The sequence below is a fragment of the Peromyscus californicus genome, unplaced genomic scaffold, assembly GCF_007827085.1.
Source record: "Peromyscus californicus insignis strain IS unplaced genomic scaffold, ASM782708v3 Scaffold_6__1_contigs__length_162567912, whole genome shotgun sequence".
NCBI classification, from domain to species: domain Eukaryota; kingdom Metazoa; phylum Chordata; class Mammalia; order Rodentia; family Cricetidae; genus Peromyscus; species Peromyscus californicus.
The window spans coordinates 12271620-12287471 of NW_026294584.1; the positions used below are offsets into that span (position 1 = coordinate 12271620).

Genomic DNA, 15852 nt, shown 5'->3' on the forward strand with positions numbered 1-15852 from the left:
GAGCCTCTTTTAATCTTTGCATGTGTAAAGTGTTAGTCCTTTTATTTTTTCATAATGCATATGAACTGGTTAAAATGTAATTAATAGCTTCTGCTCACTTCTCCTTGCAATTCCCAGTGTTGAGTGAACTGGTTAGCAGGTCTTGCAATGTCTTAATGTTTTGGTTCAAGCTCTAAACTCCAAATTCTCTGGCTGTCTGTATCCTTCTTCAAATTGTTTTTCAAATATTCAAGTATAAATGGATAATTGTATTGGAATTTCACACTTGGGTGGAATACATTTTATGTCCATATTTACTAAGAAATTAGGTAGTTCAGGAAAATAATTTAAAATAAAACAAAGTAAAAAATAACTTGCATAACTTAACCATAGAATACAATAGAATGCTTTTTTAGAAATACTTATTTGAATTTTTATTTAGGCCAATACTCTGCATATATTTTCTTCCCAATAAGGCAGGAAGAAGGGGGCTACAATTATTTTAAATTTGTAGTATAATGAAAAAATAATAATTTCTGCAATTCTTGATTCATCAGACATGTATATTCTCTTAGAACATGTGGAAAACACCATATCCTAACAGCTAAAATTTTAACACTATAACTGAATAATACATGCCTTTAAAGTAGTATTGTGTGCCAGTGACATTTCACAATAACTCATATGATAGATACTATTAGATATACTAAAGATGAGAACAGGTGTGAAAAGGGGCAGTAGTATGTCCAAATCTCAGAGAGTGCTCCAGCCCCTAGGCCTCCAGCACAGGTTGTTTGACCCCATTGCTTATCCATCAATCTACTCTTCTGTTTGGTCTCACTTAGCTTTCATTCTTTCTCTGTGGTTTAGAAGCTGTAGGACCTTACACAACCACCATGGAGAATACGAGAGAATATAATTCACACAGCTGGTCTCAACAAGTAGTTGTGTTCTTGAATCTTAAGTTGCCTGTACAACTACATACAATACAGTTCTTGTGGATGTTTAACAATGAATAAGTTTGCAAAGCAAACCTCTAACCAATGCAAGATCAATGCTTATAGATAATACCTGGGCCACATTTTTGAGATTATTTCTTAGGAATAATGTAGCTTTTAAAACTAAGGACATTTCTACCAATTCATACAACTGTGAAAAGAATGCCCTTTGTGTAATTTCTTTTCTACTCCTAATACTGCCATTCTACTCATGAAAATCAGCACTAGTGGTCACCAGTACTATCTCCAGTTCTTTTTCTGGCTTAGGTTTGCAGGGACTAGGAAGCAACCCCTAAGATGTCTAGTAATCAGGCTCCACCAACTTTACATATTTCATATAAACTGTTCTAAGCTTGGAACTCATTAGATTCTGGACAGTTCATCTCTCTAACTCCATTAAATATCACACTCCAAACACTCTGTCCCATTCACTTTCTCTTCTCATTCAATATCCCAAGAGGAACAGATTCACTAAGGTATACATACCGTGACTCCAACTGAAATCTGAGTTCTTGTTCTCTGGCATCCCGTATGAATGTTGGAGACATATTAGAAATTGAATATGTCAATACAGAATTGATCTTGTGTGAAATTCACCTCAGTTTTATATGTTCTTTCAGTCAATATCCTCTTAGACATTCAAGCAGAAAGCTTGAGGTCTTTCCCTTCAAAGCCTGGTTTGAATTTTTTTTTTCACATTGCTTTTCTTCCACACCTGTTTTACCTTAAAACTACATGTAATTACTTTTCATCTGCACCATTTTAGATGGACTTATTGGCTCTTCCTCCAACCTATTAAAGGCATTTTTTTTTTTGCTTTCAACTAGCACATAAAGTATGACATGCGTCATGGCATTTTCAAATATAATTCCTTTTGTTGTTTTTCATTTCCCCCGTCATCCTCAACCTGTCACACCTGCAATAAATTCTGCCAAATCCACAGCACATGTGTTCTATTACCCAACTTCCTTTCTGTGCACTTCTTTTTACCCTCTCATGGTTCCTTTACCTTCTCATGGTTCATGTCCTATATCCACATGCATGAACTAAACACACATTCTCTCTCTCTCTCTCTCTCTCTCTCTCTCTCTCTCTCTCTCTCTCTCTCTCTCTCTCCCTTCCTCCCTCTCCCTCTCTCTCTCTCTCTGCCTCTCCTTCCCTCTCCCTCCCCCCTCACACACACACATTAACTAAAAATAGGATCTGAATATAAGGGAACATGTAGTATTTGTCTTTTTGGAGTCTTATTTACCTTGACTGATATATTTTTCCAGAAATACCATTTTCCTGAAACCTTCAAATTTCCTCACGCACGAATAACTTCCCATTGCATGTATGTACCTCATTTTCATTGCGCATTCATCTGTTGATGGCACCTAAACTGGCTCCACTTCCTTGCTATTGGGAATAGGACATCAGTAAACATGAATGTGCAAGTATCTCTGTGGTAAATAGAGAGTCTTTGGGGTATATGCTCAGAGTGGCATAGTTAGGTCCTATGATAACTCTATTTTTAATTGTTTTAGAGACCTCTCTACTGATTTCCCTAATAGCTCCTACCCTACCAAAAATGAATAAGGATCTTTTCTCCAGACATCCTCACCGTTGTTTGTTGTTCATTGTTCTCTTGATGATAGGCATTAAGACTGGGATGAGGTGGGATCCCAGAGCAATCTAAATTTGTGTTGTAACATAATTAATTGTCCCAGTATATTCTATTTTCTCAAAGAGCTCTCTTCCTAAAAACCTTGTGTGGCTGATACTATTCTTCAATGGTTCTATCTAAAATAAAAGTTAGTTTCATAGTCAAAGTGCTCTGTAACTTAAGTTCAGATAGTTTTTCTATTCTGTGTAGCTCCCATCCAGGCTCTCTTCCATCAAGACCTGTCTAACTATCAAAGCCAAACCCAACTCAGAGCCCATTTTCCCAGTTTCCACGGACCCACCTCCTTCATGTCTCATGTGGCCCAAGTTAAAACTCATCCTCATAATAAATTAATTATGCAAGGATATCATATAATTTGACTATCTTTGTGTTTCTCACAAAGTAGTTAATAGAATAAAATCAAGATGTCTGATAATTGAATTAGTTTTGTGAAAACAACTAAAATTCCTCTTGCAGATTTTAAAATCTACAAGAGAACATAAATAACCAAGAGCCCACTTGATTGGCTTTGAGCTCTGCTAACTTGATTCTGAGGCCACGCTGCAGATAGCTCTTCCTAGACTATAACTAAATGTGACAGGAGTAAGAATGTAGGTGCCACTGTCCGGCACCAGTGTGGTGACCTTTCTATTTCCAGAAAACTCTAAAGTTTTTCTCATAAACACGTTTCCCTACTGGAGTGATTGCACATTAGTACCGTTTTGGTTCCACCTCTCAGATGACCAGGACTGATCCAGTTTCATAGCTGACATGCCCATACACTTTCTCTGCACTTGCTTTTCTAATTTTCTCTTTCTTGTACCACAAAAGCATTGACTAGTCTCCTCTTATTGTGTATGAAGCTTCTCATTTTGTCAGGATGAAGAAAATGTGATCACCATTCTCATCTTAAATAGAAATCAAGAAGCTCAGACAGTTTATAGGACTTGCTCACAGTCACTCAATTAAATACAGAGCCTGAATCTGTAGATTTTAGGTTCAGAACACATCATTTCAAACCTAAATTTGGTTACCCAGTATCTGACTTAATAAATCAAGAAGAATTGGTTTACATTTGAGATCTTTATATAAATTTTAAAATGTGTTAATAGTCACCTTAATGGCTACACAACTCTTCCCAAAGTGTCATACAAATCCCAGAGTGTAAGGCGAACACCCACATTACACAAAACTTTAAGTAATGAAAACTCATTGAATAGTGTAACATTCTCACTGAAGAGTGTGAACATTTGTTTGTCTACTCAACAAGCAAATTTTGAGTGACAACCAAGGATACAGGAGTGGAGTATGACTTTTTTTTTTACTTTTTGAGACAGTATATCTTGATCATATTCAGTCCCTATTTCCTCTCTTAAATTTCCCTAAGGCTACCCTGCCATACATCTCCCTCCCAACTCTCTCTCTCCCCTCTCTCTTCTCTCTCCTCTCTCTCTCCTCTCTCTCTCCCCTCTCTCTCTCTCCTCTCTCCTCTCTCTCTCTGTCACTCTGTCTCTGTCTCTGTCTTTCTCTCTGTGTGTCCATATAGTCCAATTAGTGCTGTCTATATTACATATGCATGGGAATGGAGTCATTCACTGGGGTAGAGGCAATCTGGCAGTGGCCAAGGAAAAGTGACTCTCCTTTCCCCAGAAGCCGTAAACTGCCAAGAGCTCCTAGGTTGCAGGTGTGCCCTTGGTAGCCCCTCCCTCATCCAAGCTGGAATTTAATGTAGTATTTATTAATTTTGAGTCTTTCATGCAGACATACAATGTATTCTGATTCAATTCACATCCAACTCCTCCTTGTAGCTCTTCCCAAATTCAATCCAACCTCCACCCAACTCTATGCTTTTCTTTAAATTTTAATAACATATCAAGCCCAATTTGTGCTGCTCATATACTCATGTGTATGGGGCCATCCACTGAAACATGGTGGCCTTACCAATGGCTACACCAATGGCTACACCCTCAAAGAAAACTGAGTCTTCCTCCCCAAGAAGCAATCAACTGTCAATAGCTCCTCATTTAGGGGTGGGGACTCCTGAGCCCCTCTTCTTTCTGTTCTGGAACATTGACTAGCTTAATCTTGTACAGGCAACTACTGACTCTGTGAGCTCAAGAATACATTTGTGGAAACACTTGAACTATGAACCAATAGCTGAGGAGCCCCCATGGAACTGGATCAGGCCCTCTGGATAAGTGAGACAGTTGATTAGCTTGAACTGTTTAGGAGGCCCCCAGGCAGTGGGACCAGGACCTGTCCTTGGTGCATGAGCTGGCTTTTTGGAACCTAGGGCCTATGCTGGGATACTTTGTTAGCCTTGGTGAAAGGAGGAGAGGACTGGACCTGCCTCAACGGAATCTACTAGGCTGAGCTAAGTCCCCAGGGGAGCCCTTCCCTTGGAGGAGATGGGAATTGGGGGGTGGGCTAGGTGTGAGGGGGTGGGAGGAGGGAGGACAGGAGAGTCCATAGCTGATATGTAAAATTAAATTAATTATAAAAAAGAATACATTGGTCCTGTAATGTCCAAAAGGTAGTTTTCCCCTCAGATCCTCCCCAACCTCTGGTTTTTAGAATCTTTCTGCCTCCTCTTCCACAATGATCTCTGATCTTAGGAGGAAAGGTTGATATATATGTCCCCTACCCTCACGGTCACTGTTTCTCAGCACTTTGAGCAGATAGGGGCCTCTGTACTAATTACTACCCACAACCACAGGAAGCTTTTCTGACCAAAGTCAAGGGCAGTCCAAGTCCGCATTTATTTTTTTGTTTGTTTTAGAGAATATTTCCCCCTCAAAGAGGTAAAGTTATAAAAAACCTGTCTAATCTCTGGTCCCTCTCACTGTTGTCTGCTCTCAGAGTTAAATGGCACTCTGTATGTAAGGTGCCGGGCGTTTTAAGTAGGTGCTCAGTGAATGCCTTTTAAGATGACTGCAACTCTATCTCCTTTGTTAGAGTTTAGGGTCATTTCAGACTCATTTCCAGGTCGTATGTTCTCAGAAATTGACATGTATTGGCACAAAATCAATGTCTACCAAGCGTTTACGGGCTGGAAGTTTGAAGTCACAAGATGGTCCAGATGAAAATTCACATGGGTGACCTTCCAGACTAAATCTACCTGAGTCATGGTTTAAAAAAAATTCTAATAAATCTAGAACCTAATTCCAAGGTTCTGGTTCACTCTAAAAGGTCAGGGCGCATTAGGTTAGAATACAAAGATGAAATGTTCATCTGTCACTTTCAGTGGCATTTAAACAGGTAAGGACTGAAAGAGAGAAGGAGGCTAAGGAGATTATACTGAAAAGAAGATATATGGAGGTAGTGACAGTTGCATTTTTATTTAAAGCCAGATTAATAAATCACAGTAGCAAGGAGTTACTTGGCATTTTTCATCACCAAAACTCTGGATCAACTTTGGATCAAATGTTATACTTCTTTGCATGTAAATTCAGGTGGCATTTAGTGACTGAGTGACTGGAGATATATACTGTCAAGTTTTTTCCAATGTGATGCAAGAAATTCAAAGTCAATGTGGAGGTCAGAGACGCAACTCATAAACTTGAGCTTCTTTGATGATAAAAAGATATAAAGAAAAGATGAGTTCTGTGGTAGATCATAAGGAAGAGAAGGGAGAGAAGAGAACGTAGAGAGAAAAAGAGGTACAGGGAGCTAGAGGATATCTACTGAGCACTTGCATTCCTACATATATTACATGAGTTTTCACTTAATACTCAAAACAACTCCTTTTTCTTTTTCAAGACATGGTTTCTCTGTGGAGTTTTGGTGCCTGTCCTGGATCTCACTCTGTAGCCCAGGCTGGCCTCGAACTCACTGAGTTCTGCCTGGCTCTGCCTCCTGAGTGCTGGGATTAAAGGCATGCACCACTACTGCCCAGCTCAAAACAACTCTTTACTTCGATAATGTTAAAAGGAAACTCAGACTGAGAAAGATGGAGAGATCAAACATCTAGTAAAAGGAAAAAAAATATTTGAACCCCAATCTTTTCTAACCCTAGAACTCTAAATTTTCCTAAGAGCCTTATCTATCTATGTCTTAACGGTGATGAGAGGCATCTAATGCCTGCAAGGGGTGAGCACGCACATGGGTGAATATAAGCCTATCTTAGCATTAGAAGAACAGTCTCCAATTAACTGTTATGACAGTTTCACTACCCCTGACAAGTAAATACTTTGCTTCACTTACCCCCGCCCCCCGTCATGTTGACATGATCAGTGTCTTTCTGATTTCAGACAAAAATCAGATTATAGACTGATTTTTCTAGTATAATTAGGTACCAAAACATAGAAATTGGAAGTTGTTCTAGTTATACTTCGGCATAAGTTCTGGCTCCCTGATTACAAACTCTTTGCTCTCTGGGTAGTGATTTAACACTCTCTTCCTCCTACGCTTGTGTTGCTCGAATTTTAAAAGGTCTTATAATAAAAACCCGGAGCCAGACATTGGGGTAAATGCTGAAAGATTAGAGACACAAAGGAACAAGCCACAGCTACTTCCCACCTCACCAACTCCATGAATCCTCTGACTGAATGTCTCTGAGTCCTCAGCCAAAAGGGGTCCGGCCGAAAAAGGCTTCTGCCGAAAATCTGTTTCCTGTCTCCTCACGCCTTATATACCTTTCTCCACCCAGCCATGTTACTTCCTTCCTAGTGCTGAGATTAAAGGCATGTGTGCTTCCCAAATACTGGGATTAAAGGTGTGTGCCATCACTGCCTGGCTCTGTTTCTCTCCTAGTTTGAATCAATATCATGTAATCCAGGGTGGCTTTGAACTCACCGAGATCCAAAGGGATCTCTCCTCCTGAGTGCTAGAATTAAAGGTGTATGCCACCATTGCCTGGCCTCTATGTTTAACCTAGTGGCTCGTTCTGTTCTCTGATTTTCAAGCAAATTTTATTAGGCTACACAATATATCATCATATGCATGTGCAAACACATAACAAGTATACATCAAGAATGCTAGCTAGTGGACTCATTACAAAATGAATGAATCACTTGCTTAGTGTGTGCCTGGATTGGCCTGTGCTGACTCCCTAAACCAACTCACAGAACTCAACTTGGTTTTGATCCAAAAGAGATGCCATTGTCAAAGAAATGAAGTTGATTGCTTTTAAATGTCATGTCCCCACAGTGAAATGTGCCAATCTGTTCCCTCTTCCTTCCATTCAAGTATGTGTGAACAATGACTTTTAAATCCAGAATGGCATTTGTTACCTGCAATCTGATAAACACAGACAGAGCACAGAACCACAAGCAGCAAGTGACTGTCACTCAGTTCTGTCATCATCCCCTGACTGCTCTCCTCACCAGCTTCTCCTTGCAAAGATGGTTCCTGCCTTATATTACTGATATAAATTGATGAGACTATCTGAGCCACTTGAGGTTTTTATTGCTCAGTTGAAATACTAGCAATAATTGAAAAATCAAGTTATCTAAGACGGATGTGGCTACTGGCCTCTGGTTAGCTCTTTTTAAATGCCTTGCCTTCTAGAAAGCAAACAAGATCAGTGGAGAATCTGAGGTGCAGCATAAAGACCTGAGAGATAAAAGTTTGTCAAGGCTTACTTAACTCTAGTTGTGAGAAGAACGGAGGGAGGGCTTTTGAAATATTAAAGAACAGGTAAAAATCTGCAGCATTATTGATTTCAAAAGCAAAGAGGGAGTATTCAGAACAGGAAGAACATATCAAAAAGTCATTGTAAAGCATTGCACATACTGTCTTCACTCTCAGTGATTTTAAGAAGAAAATATAGGCTCAGTTAAAAAAAAAAAAGTCTCGCCGGGCGGTGGTGGCGCACGCCTTTAATCCCAGCACTCGGGAGGCAGAGCCAGGCGGATCTCTGTGAGTTCGAGGCCAGCCTGGTCTCCCAAGCGAGTTCCAGGAAAGGCGCAAAGCTACACAGAGAAACCCTGTCTTGAAAAACCAAAAAAAAAAAAGTCTCACTTAGGGCATCTTTACCAATGTGCATTCATTTGCAAGAAGCCTCTTAATTCTCATGGGTTCCTAAAACTGTCAAAATCCTACAAGTGTGAATAGCGTTGTATAAGCAAAATTAATGCCTTCATTGCTGAGTATAATATTTTAGGCTTTAAATGTGCTTTATTAGCAAGCTTTTATTAAAATGGAAATCTGTTACCATTTATATATGTCAGCCCACCTGACCTTAAGCCTAGCATCAATCTTGGTGTTGTAAAGCAAGCAATATCATGCATGCATGAATTCCATATTACAATTTATCTTAACTTAACACTGCCTAAGACTTCAATTAAAAGACCTGATCAATTAAATACACATTGAAAAACAAACACATTAATCATAAGCTGACCCTTTGAGTGATGTGTACATGTGTTAGAGACAGTAAGAGAAAAGAAAAAAGAACAACAGGACCTTGAAGGACATTTCTGGTTTTTCATGACATATCAGACTTTTCTATTTTGAGACAAGATCTCATTCTGTAGTCCAGACTGGCCAATAATTCACAGTACTCAGGCTGGACTCAGACTGAGAGTATTATCATACCTCGACTTCCCAAGTGTCAAGGTTACAGACATGAGGTATCATATCCACTTTCCTTAAAGTGATGAAAAAGTCTAGAAAAGACTAACTTAACTGAGGCTCTGTAAACAGCAAATGGGTTCTCCAGTTATTTGTCTGAAACACAGCCTCACGATTCTTCAGTGCCCTCAGAAGTTACAAAGCCCAAGACTGACAAAAATAGTCCTTAATTCTCTTGCTTCTCTCAGAAATTCCTTCAAATCAATATTGTATGCGCTGCTGATAGTGCTGATTTCACTGAGGCATATGAAGACAGTAACATGCGGCTCTGCTTTCAAACCTCCAGTGACAAAAGTACCACGCAATTTGATAAAGGCTGTGATACACGCTGATACAAAATACAACGCAACATAGTGGGTTCAGATGGGTTTGGATCTCAGGTTCCCTAGAAGTATGTCTGTCAGCCCAGAAATCAATCGACTGCGGGAAGAAGTGGGATCCGCTTATTCTTTCAACATGATATAGTATTTACTATGTGAGAAAAAAGAATCTTTACTTTGGAGGAAGACCAGTATTGAACAAATTTCCCTAGGAATGAGTGACATCAAGGGTCCGCTGTGTAGTTCTTATAGGAACATGGAACAGAAAAATCTAGGGAGACTGCAGGATGAGAGAGCTGTTCTGTGGAACTCTAACAGTGTGAAGAGGAGGAGAGAGGGGAGGAAAGGGGAAGAGGAGAAGGAGAAGAAATCTTAACTGGACAAACATCCCGAAGACTATGAGTCAAGCACGGGACCCAAAGTAGTTAACAGGTAGAAGCCTTGTTCTAACTCTAGAGCTCTGCCCCGCCCCCTTTTACAGCACAGATTGCAAGGATGAAACACCTATAACTTGAGAAAAGTAGGAGTGAGCCAGATCTGGAAAGGTCCACCAGGCCCCAGGAACATACCACAGAAACAGATCAGGACTGAACAACAGTGGGAAAGCAAGGTAAGTTACCACAATAGTCCCAAGGAAAGATGGTGGTGACTTGAACTAAAATGGTGGCAATGATGACAGAAGAAGGAAAACCCAAAGACCATTTTGGCAATAAATTGGATGATGGCAACTGAAAGTGGATGATTGATGAAAAGAGAGAATATTAATAAAACTATGGGATGTCTTTAATAAACAGCTGGCAGGACACTGAAATAAGGTTATGGGAAGATAAATGCAGGGAGGGGGCAGCACTGTCTAGTGCATTTTGTAACAAGAGCAAATTGAACTGACACACCAGTGAGACAACAATGAGACAGGACCCTGGAGCAATTGATGAAAACAGCTTTAGATATCAGAAGGCACATGGGCAATAGAATACAGAATACATTCCTATATGAATGAATAAAAGAGTACTTGACACTGAAGATACAAAGTAGATCTAAACACACACTAGACACCAGGAAATAAGAGAACGTTACATAGGCAATTTATATGGGTGTCTTGGCTATGCCATGAAATACATGTAATGGAGCTCAGCGGTGCCATTTGAGCTCTTCATCTATCCCACACTATTTCTACCTAGAGCTTCTCCACCAGCATTTTGCCAGTGAGATCTACCCCAACCCAAACACTGTAACATACTGAGTATGAACTAGTGTGATACACACACATACACACATATATATCACAAATGTTCAAAACCTAATCAATAGCACTCCTTAGATTTTTTTGTATGAAAGTGTTTACTCATTCATTTGTTCATTCAATACTTATTCCATTTATTATGTTACAAGACAAATTTCAAATACTAAAGATAAAGTAAATGAACAGTCTCTTGCAGTTTACACAGTGGCAGGGGCAATCAGACAATCAACAAACAAGCAAGTTCTCCCAGTGCTGAGAGAAATAAAAAACAAAGCAATGGAAAGAAAAAGGAGCTGATTTAGGTAACTTGGCCAAGCATTCGCTTAGTTTAGCTCAGACCCCAAGGGGAGTTAATATTATACAAATAAGCTGTCTAGGTCTTCGAGACACACCCAGTTTATGAACTTGCTTGATTGCTCACTGGCTGAAGAGATATCCATCCTCTCAAGAATTCACATTGTTGAGAACCCAATCAGTAGCAAATTATTCTGCTGAGGAGAAGAAGGGGGTTGCTTGGAGCATGGTATTAAACGAATGACAGTTTCCAGCATCCCAGACTTCATGCTGATTTGCTGATGAGTTTTTAATTTCTTCCTCGTGGCTTCTTAGATGAAATACCAATTCAGGGGAAAATTTACAAGGCATTCATTTGACCTCTAAAAACCCTAGAAATCTCTAAATCTTCCTGACACAAGTCAAAAATGAATCTGTGGGCCTGGAGAGATGGCTGAGTGATTAAGAGCACTTGCTGTCCCTCCAGAAGACCTGGGTTATATTCCCAGTACCCTCATGACAGTTAACAGTTGTCTGTAATGACAGCCCTGGGGATTCACACTCTCTTCTGGCCTCCACAGACACTCAGGCTTGTATTTGGTACATGGATATATGTGAAAACAAAATGCTCATACACATAAGAATAAATGTATAAATAAAGCTGAGCATAGTGGTACATGCCTGAAAAAGAGTCTGATAAAATAATGTCTAAATACTTCTAGGCAACATGTTCTCCTATATAAGAGTAGCTTAGTGCATACTAGGTCATGTGTTATTTTTTTCTAGAACTGCAATTTTATAATTTGGACTTAAATTTAGGTTGCTGAATTAAATCTAAAATTAAGCATGAAAAATATGTAGTTCCTTGGATGTGGATACAACAGTATGCTACACAGAAATACATGAGAGGAATTGCTGCCAGTGGGCTTAAAGGTGTTAAATGTTCCCCACTAGATCCTGGCTTGGATTATCATCTCCATACAATCTTCATTAAAGTGTGCTTGTCACCTTGTCAAGAGGATGGTGCCAAGATTAGATGCAGTTTAAACTAAAAGGAAAGGTTGGATGCACGTTGGAAGCATTGCTTTAGGTTTAACACATCCAGCTGGTGAAAGGCAGAGGAAGCCCAACCCACCACATGGCAAGTGTGAGGTCATTGAGCTCCTTTGAGAAGGAACATCACTGAAAACTATGGAGGACACCAGGAGAAAGTTTTATTCCTAAAAGAGCAAAGTTGGTAGGACACTTCATGCTGTGTAAGTCAGGATCCCTCCTTGTGCACAACTGGGCCCCTGGGAGGAAATGGTGTCTCAAAACATAGAAAATGAAAATGAAATTAAGCACAATCTTTACATATTCTCAGCTCCTTTCCTTCCCTACCACTGGTACCAGGTCTATTATTTTAAAAAGGTTCATTATAATGTACCTGTATGGTCTACCACTAAGCTACACAGACATGATACATGTGAGGAACTGTATTTAAGGCTACAATGTTTCCATCCCTGCTCTTAAGAGCTAGTTTCTAAGCAGACCTCAGATGGTTCATAACATCAGTACAATGGCTCAAGAACAAACTAACATGGGTATGAGCTGCCAAGGCACACACTATGCCGCATACTCAGACAGTGCTTTCTGGTAGCCCCACTGTTATAGTTCTAAGGTAAGAGAGCTCATTAATTAGAGGTCTAGAACTTCTTTTCTTTATTCAATATATTTCTGCCACATCATTGTCTCCCATTTCAAATAGATTTCCTGCAGTTGGTCATTTCTACTGCAGACTTAATAGCTTCAGGTGATATAACTATTAATACTATTCACTCTACAAAATTTGATTTTGCACTTGGTACATGTAATTTCTTTAAATGACAACAAAATGTCAGATGATATAGAAATTGTATTTGTTGAATGATTCTCAAGGAAGTGATCATTCTATTATTCTCCTTATGGGGAAAAGCCTAGGAGATATAACATCTCCTACTGAGTTTTATATCTGTAAAAAAATGAAGTAGCATGTGAAATATGGTTCCAATGATAGCCATAATGCTGACTAAGAGAAAGAAAAATGGCACCTGTGAGGAAGGGTGAAAAAATTGGAATCATCTTGTCTAGAGAAGAGCTAAGGAGGGATGATATTCTAGTACTTGAGAAATGTTATTCCTAGACTGGATGAGCTTCGTTAAATCTGACAGGGAAATGGGGGTATGAGTACTCATCCCTTTTCTACAGAAAAGAAAATGAGAAAGTAGTGCCCAGAGAGGATAACAAAAGAGTAAGAATTGCCATTCACTAAAAGACACTTAAACTATATTTGCATCTCATTATAATAGTTTATATTTGGAAGCTATACAGTGGCTGAGGCCACCAGGGCAGTTTTTTGTGGAAGGACAATGTTTGGCTTGAGACAGTTGGCAAAGGCGATTAGACACCATTAAGCAGAAGAGTCCGACACGCTGAGGATATCTCTCCCAGAGTTTCAGCCTTCATCCTGAGCCCTGGCTCTAGCCCTGTAAATTCACATGACTTACAAGAAATATTCATACTGAGCTACAGTATTTTGTTAGAACCCTCCCTGGCTGATATGTATTGTAGGACAGTATGCATAGATAACAAATTGAGTTCAAATATGTGCTCATAATTAGAGAGCATCACTACAGGTTTGTTTGTTAGTTATAAAGGTGGCAAATTATAAAAGGAATGCATTTTTTATCGAAGTGGAGTGCTTTGCTTACCATATTTCACTCACTTGGACGTACAACTTATAAGGAGTCACTACTATCTCAGTTACATTTTCTGTGTCTAAGTCAACTGCCAAGAAGACATGTAAGTAAATAGATTTCATAATTCTCTTCTACCATCCTTGAAAATAAATTATCAGGCTGGTTGTTGATTTCCTTTACAAACCCCATATGTAAAACTGTTTAACTCTTGAGAGATTGATAGGTAGGAATGTCTGGGAAAGATTTAGGAGATAATTTTTTCCAAGCAAGGAACTAATAAAATTTACCTTTCATTATTGCAGAATGAAACACCAAGTTTCAAAGCTCATATTGCCTGTAGATTCCACAAGAACTGACTTAAAGACACAATTTCCAGGCTCTAAAATAATTTTCCTGGGAGCACTGTGGATATCGTCACAACAACACATTGGAGAATTTAGTGAGAAATCGACTACCTTGTAGTTAGAAACTTTTCCTAAATGGGCACCAAAATCAGTCACATTGGAGTTCCTCAAAATCTAATGTACCTTTCAAACACCTAGGGATATTGTTTAAAATGCAAAGTCTGATGTAATTGGCATGGATGGCAAATAGCACATTCCTAACAGGCATCTTTATGTGGAACACATTTTTAAGTGGAGAGGATTAGAAAATATACAAAAAAGTCAATTAATTTACTGCCCAGTGAGCCAACACAAACGCTGTGCAAGTATGTCCCTAGAAATTGCCTCCCTAAACCACTACAGTATTACTTATGGAATTTAGTTCACTTTGTATAGTGGTAGACAATACAAGAAGGATCAAAGTTCTTTAATTTAGTTTAACATGCTTCACTGGAATTAGAGGCCTGAATATTAGCATTACCAGATGTTTCACATCCGTGGACTGGAAATACTTATCACTACCAAAAGTCACAGGCATTTGGTTTAGTCGGATCTTGATGTGATTCCTTGTACTTTCATGTAAAGACTAAAACTTCAGGTTTCTTAACTTCTCTGTCTTGACTTACTTATTTGGAATACTGAGGCAGAAAGACTTATCTTTAAGGATTAATTGGATGATTTGGTGAAATGATGTGTGAAAAAGCTTAATCATAGAGCAGTGCCATGTGCCATAGCTATACAACCTACCACCCCAATCCCAGTGGCATGAAACAGATACTATCTAGGATGCTATCAGGTCTGAGCCTGATGTTTGGGAAGGGTATGGCACCCTCAAGACCATCAACCTTCTGACGTGGTACCTCTTACTTCAAGCGTAACTATAACAGAAAACCAGTGAGAGGCTCATCCTCTCATCAACCATTCTCACAGGACACACAGCATCACTTCTACAGCATCCTCTTGGTGAAGACAAGCTTTCCCAGAGTCAAAGGTAGGAGAAAATGACTCTTACTATCAATAGCCAATGGGAAAGTCTCACCGTAGGATAGTATACAACAGTTCTCTCTGAAAGATGCAGTCAGCGAATAGACAAAGTATAGTTACCTCTCATCTTCTGGTATAGAACTGATATGGTGGTTCCCTTGGGCTGCTATAATAGATGACAGTAGACTAGGCAGCTTAAAAAACTAGCTTATTTATTTCACACAGTCCTGGAGGCTAGGCTAGGAAGTTAAAGTCTTAATGTTGATTAATTCCATTGCTGGTGATAACTACCCCCCTCCTTTTTGTTTTGTTTTGTTTTCACAAGTGGGAGATGGAAAGAAAGAGCTACTGCTTTAGTTTCTTTCTCTGAAGGCAATAGGTTTAGCTACTGTTGTGTTTGGCAATGGGTATGTTCATGGTCTAATTATGTCTCGAAAGTTGTATTCCAAATCCCTTCACAGTGGAAATTATGCTTTAAAGTAAGAGTTTGGAGACAAATATGAGTCCACAGAACCTATCAAAAATTTATTACTTTAAACACAGCTACCGATCTTGCTAAATAAAATTTCTATCAGACCTAAGTCTTCCAATGACATTATTTGATGATCTATAATTTTATCCATGTCTCATCTTTGGTCTATGAAGGATTTTAGTAGTTTTAGCCTACAAGCATGACAGAGTGCATTCAGAGAGGGACTAATGTTTACTTTCAATTGGGAACAGAAATCATTTCCTTT

The 15852-nt window shown here is 39.2% G+C and overlaps 1 protein-coding gene across 3 annotated transcripts in view; it reads left to right on the forward strand.

Moving 5' to 3' along the window:
• Positions 1–15852, forward strand: part of Grm3 (glutamate metabotropic receptor 3) — a 216541-nt gene that overhangs the window by 64799 nt on the left and 135890 nt on the right. The window contains exon 2 of one of the 3 annotated variants that reach the window (XM_052722253.1): positions 9997–10125. The exons of the other annotated variants lie outside the window; for them this stretch is intronic. The gene's annotated coding sequence lies outside the window, so the exon portion shown is untranslated. The remainder of the gene's footprint in view (positions 1–9996; positions 10126–15852) is intronic. 3 annotated transcript variants of the gene reach the window in all.